The following is a 5,463-nucleotide window of genomic DNA, read 5'->3' on the forward strand; positions in this document are numbered from 1 at the left end:
AATAATCTAATTAATGAATAGACAAATGAACTGAACAAAAACTTCTCTTAAAACATACAAATAACAAGTAAGTACGTCTTCCAGTCTGGGCCGGAGCACTGAGCAGTTCCTGGGCAGCAGCTCTGCCCCTAATCTCACAGAACCCAGAGGAAGCAGGCCTCCCAGGAACTCTAACCCAGGCAGTATCTAGGTAAGGAGACAGCAATACCCGTCCCAAACAGGGAGGAACTGGGACCCACTAGGACCCAGGAAGTCACTCCTGGCCTGGAACACTGGTTCCTTCCTGTCTGCACCTGAGCACTGAGCAGATCTTGGACCCCAGCTCTAACCCCAATAGTAACACCCACCCCACACAGTCCTGATACAACCAAGATAATAGGAAAGACAGGCTCCAGACAGAGACAGGGCAGGTAGCACTAAGGAGATCCAGATGGTAAAAGGCAAACAGAAGAACATAAGCATCAGCAACCCAGGGTACTTGGCATCATTAGAACCTAGTTCTCCCACACAAGAAAGTCCTGAATTCCCCTTATAACTAGGAAAGCAAGATTCAGATTTAAAATCACTCCTAATAATGATGATAGGACATTAAGAAGGACATAAATAACACTCTGAAAGAATTTGAGGAGAACACAGGTAAACAGGTGGAAGCCCTTAAAAAGGAAACACAAAAATCCCTTAAGAACTACAAGAACACAAACAAACAGGTGATGGAATTGAACAAAAACACCCAGGACATAAAAATGGAAGTAGAAACAATAAAGAATTCACAAAGGGAGACTACCCTCAAAATAGAAAACCTAGGAAAGAAATTGGGAATCATAGGTGTAAGCATCACAAACAGAACACAAGAGATAGAAGAGAGAATCTCAGGTGCAGAAGATACCATAGAAAATATTGACACAACTGTCAAAGAAAACACAAAATGCAAAAAGTTCTTAACACAAAACATCCAGGAAATTCAGGACACAATAAGAAGGCCAAACCTAAGGATAATAGGTATAGATAAGAGTGAAGATTCCCAACTTAAAGGGCCAATAAATATCTTCAACAAAATTATAGAAGAAAACTTTCCTAATCTAAAGAACGAGGTGCCCATAAACACAGAAGAAGCCTATAGAACAGCAAATAGAATAGACCAGAAAATAAACACCTCCCATCACATAATAATCAAAACACTAAGTGCACAAAACAAAGAAAGAGTATTAAATGCAGTAAGGGAAAAAAGCCAAGTAACATATAAAGGCAGAGCTATCAGTATTATACCAGAGTTCAGATACTATAAAAGCTAGAAGATGCTGGACAGATGTCACACAGACCCTAAGAGATCACAAATGCCAGCCCAGGCTACTATACCCAGCAAAATTCTGAATTACCATAGATGGAGAAACCAAGATATTTCAAGGCAAAACCAAATATACACAATATCTTACCACAAACCCAGCATTACAAAGGATAATAGCTGGAAAGCTCTAATACAAGGAGAGAAATTATATGGCAGAAAGAGCAAAAAAGTAATCTTCTTCCAACAAATTCAAAAGAGGATAGCCACACAAAGATAATTCCACCTCTAATAACAAAAATAACAGGAAGCAACAATCATTGTTCCTTAATATCTCTTAACATCAATGGACTCAATTCCCCAATTAAAAGACATAGGCTAACGGACTAGATATGTAAACAGGACCCAGCATTTTGCTGCATACAGGAACCCCACCTCAGTGACAATGACCTACCTTAGAGTAAAAGGCTGGAAAACAATTTTTCAAGCAAATGATCCTAAGAAATAAGCTGGAGTAGCCATTCTAAAATCTTCAGCCTAAGAACACAAAGGGAGGGACTCATGGCTCCACCTGTATAGGTATAGGTAGTTGAGGGTGGCCTCACTAGGCATCAGTGGAAGTGAAGAGCCTTGGTGCCTCAAAGTTTGGATTCCCTAGTGTTGGGGAATTTTCAGAGCAATGAGGCAGAAATGAAAGGATGGTGGGAGCACACCCTCATAGTAATTGGAGGAGGAGGGATGGGGTAAAGGCTTAGGCATCAGTGGAAGTGGAGAGCCTTGGTGCCTGAAAGTTTGGATTCCCTAGTGTTGGGGAATTTGAGAGTAAAGAGGCAGGAATGGGAGGATGGTGGGAGCACACCTTCATAGAAACTCCCAGAATTATATGGATTAGACACGACAGAGGCAGGCTGCCAGAAGACTAGATTCCAGAATTCAAACAAAAAATTATCTTGATACTAAAATTTGTTTTGAGAATTGTATATTGCAGAATACACAGCCTTAGTGTATCTAGTCATCAAGCAAGCTGAGCAGACCTGCTCAAACCTCTGATGTCCTGGAATTCCATCTGGATGCAGTGAAGACACAGAGTCAGAGGCATATCAATGTACTCTTCCCCCCTGCCCCTCTTCTAATATCTCAATGCCCATAATCAGCTTGAAGAAGTTAATGAAGAATAGGTTCCCCTATTCTCTGGGCTTGAGGACTGCGGTGGTTAATATTGGGCTGTTTTTCTAGGGAAAAGTAGTGGCTTTGCTGGAACAGGGAAGATTACCTAGGATTTATTACATATCCATAACCTATTGGTAGAAATATGTATAATTGTTATTAAGATGAAGTTATAATTTCTTAAATGGTACAAAATTTACTTTGATTTCAAATTTAAGGTTTTCATTGGTATGAGCTTCTTATTGATATAAAAGTGAGATTAATATTGTTACTCTCATAGGCATTTGGCCTATATAACACATTTAGGAATACAAGACTTAGACCCAGTCCTTCTTTAACTTTTCTAACTGATTTGAGATGGTTAGCCTGTGAGTTAAGGACCTATAGAAAATTCATGGCTCTGAGTTTATTGCTAGGGTATTTTCTATATTTTATTTAGAAATAGCTGAGAGGAGTTAACAGACAACAGTCCAGATTACCTTACATGGATAGTTGGTTTTCAAAAAGTCAAAAGTCCACAGAATTCATGTTACAAACATTTTTGTATTAATGTTCACTTTGATTAGATACCTGTCTGCCCCTGACAGCTTCCTGTCTTGGATTCTAAGAAGAAACTGAGCATCCTTGGAGTTACTCCAGTTGTGGGGAGACAGCCACTAGGCAAGGATTGCCTCTTTTCATCTATAGACAAATTACTGTTCAGAAAAAGACACACTTATGGAATAGTTGACTGATTATATCTATAAATTGGCTAAGTTTTAGAAGCTATGCTTTGTGCTTCCCATATTTTCAGTTAACTCAGTCATTGTGGATTTCTGACGGGGTTGAAGACTTATAGTCTCATAGCCAATCCTGGCTATTTACTTTGAGAGAAAAGATTTGAGAGGATGGTTTTCAGCTGACATTCATTCTAAAACCAAGAAAAAAGCCAGGTTCAGAACTAAGTCTTTTAATTGGGAGAGATGACAGAGGTTCTGGTTAGTCAACAAAATGATGGGCTGGGTATTAGGTCTATCTTGTACCTTACTGACACAAATTGGTATAGTTATGCTCTAATTGTGTTTTGAGAGAAAAGTTTTATTTTAACAGGAAGGGTGACATATAGGAGGAGCTAAGGTGGAAGGAGTAAGAAGAGAAAGGGTAGGAGTAAGGAGAGGAAGAGGAGAAGGAGAGGAGGAGCTAGTTGACAAGAGACGGGGTGGGGAACATGGAGGTGGATTATAGCGTGTCTCCGCCACTCAAAGATAGTTGATATATCTAGGTTGGGTATTGGGTTACGCTTCTGATTGTATGGGCATCTTGTTATTGAGCATTAGCAAACTTATAAAGCCTTTAATTAACATTAAAAAATGTATAAAAGAAAAAAGGAGAAGGGGGTGGAATAGGGGTTTTCTAGGGAGGGGAAATGGGGAAAGGGGATGGCATCTGCAATGTAAATAAAATATCCAATAAAAATAAATTAAAAAAAAAACAAGTAAGTACATGAAAATGGCAAAATATATTTTGCCAGCAGAGAAATGTAAATTAAAACTATATTTAATTCCATACTACTGCTGTCAGAATGGCTATCATCAAAAATGCAGAAAGTAAGTGCTGGCAAGAATTGAGGAAAAGAAGCCCTTGCACACTGCATAGGAGAGCATAAATCAGCCCAGCCACTATAAAAGTCAGCATGAAGTTTGCATAGAACAGTTCATTGCAACTACCACAATGATCCAGCTATACTACTCCTGCACATACACACAAAGTCAGCACCCAATAGAGATACCTATGTTCCCAAGCTTCTTTCAGTACTACTCTCAACAGCCAAGATACAGAAACATCCTAAGAACCTCACTGACAGGTAGATGAATGAAGAACATATTACAAGTATAAATGACATCATACTGATTAACCAGGCCACAAGTTCCAAGTAGCACTTCTTTGCTGTGAGATGTCCAGGCTACACTTTGTTTTCTGATTTGCTCTCCTAAGCTCTTCTTCTCTCTACAGACAATCTCTTCTGCCCATGAGAACACTGATCCTAATTTGCAGGACAAAAATCTGTCCTGGTACCAGAATCACATATAAAAGGAACTAAAGATCTTTGAGCTGTTCCAGCTTTGTCCTTTGACAGTCGTTTGTGTGCTGTGCACTCTACGTGAGGCATGGTCCCTCCTTTCTCACCTCTACGTGTGCTTTTTTTTTTTCCCCAGTGGAATTTTCCACATCTTTCCTGGAAGACAGAATACTCAGTTACTCTTGGCATTTAAGTGGATAGTTCGCATTTAAGTGGATAGTTCTTTGTTACAAAAGATTGTCATGTACATTACAAATGTTTATCAGTATCTCTAATCTCTACCAGCTAAGATGTTTGTTGCAAGTCCCCTCTACTTGTGGTATTGCTAACTTTCTCTACTGGATCAGGATAAACCTAGTTTCCCGTGGGGAGCCAGGGAGTTGGCTTAACCTGGATGCCTTGAGAGACATGGATGAAGTGGAAATTTCTGAAGGAACCACTTCTAAATAGGTTCACAACACCCTTTCCTTATTAACCTTCTTTTTCCCCTACCCTTGGTTGGTGGGTCAGAAGGAAAGTTGAAGCATTTAAGAACCTTAAATAAGTGCTCGCTTCGGCAGCACATATACTAAAATTGGAACGATACAGAGAAGATTAGCATGGCCCCTGCGCAAGGATGACACGCAAATTCGTGAATCGTTCCATATTTTTAAGCTATCCCACTAAGATCAGGGACTAGGCAAGGCTGCCCACTCTCACCTTACCTATTCAATATAGTACTGGAAGTCTTAGCTAGAGCAATTAGACAACAAAAGGAAGTCAAAGGGATACAGATAGGAAAGGAAGAAGTCAAAATTTCACTATTTGCAGATGATATGATAGTATACTTAAGTGAACCTAAAACTTCCACCAGAGAACTCCTAAACTTGATATACAACTTTAGCAATGTGGCTGGATATAAAATCAACTCAAACAAATCAGTAGCCTTCCTCTATTCAAAGGATAAACAGGCAGA

General features: G+C 39.5%; 1 non-coding gene across 1 annotated transcript; it reads left to right on the forward strand.

The window, feature by feature from the left end:
- The first annotated feature begins 5,052 nt into the window (after positions 1 to 5,052).
- Positions 5,053 to 5,159, forward strand: LOC143440502 (U6 spliceosomal RNA). Its single transcript, XR_013108156.1, has one exon. It is a non-coding gene; the product is annotated as a U6 spliceosomal RNA (small nuclear RNA).
- The last annotated feature ends 304 nt before the right edge of the window (positions 5,160 to 5,463 follow it).

Source organism: Arvicanthis niloticus, chromosome 29 (genome assembly GCF_011762505.2).
Source record: "Arvicanthis niloticus isolate mArvNil1 chromosome 29, mArvNil1.pat.X, whole genome shotgun sequence".
Classification (NCBI taxonomy): domain Eukaryota; kingdom Metazoa; phylum Chordata; class Mammalia; order Rodentia; family Muridae; genus Arvicanthis; species Arvicanthis niloticus.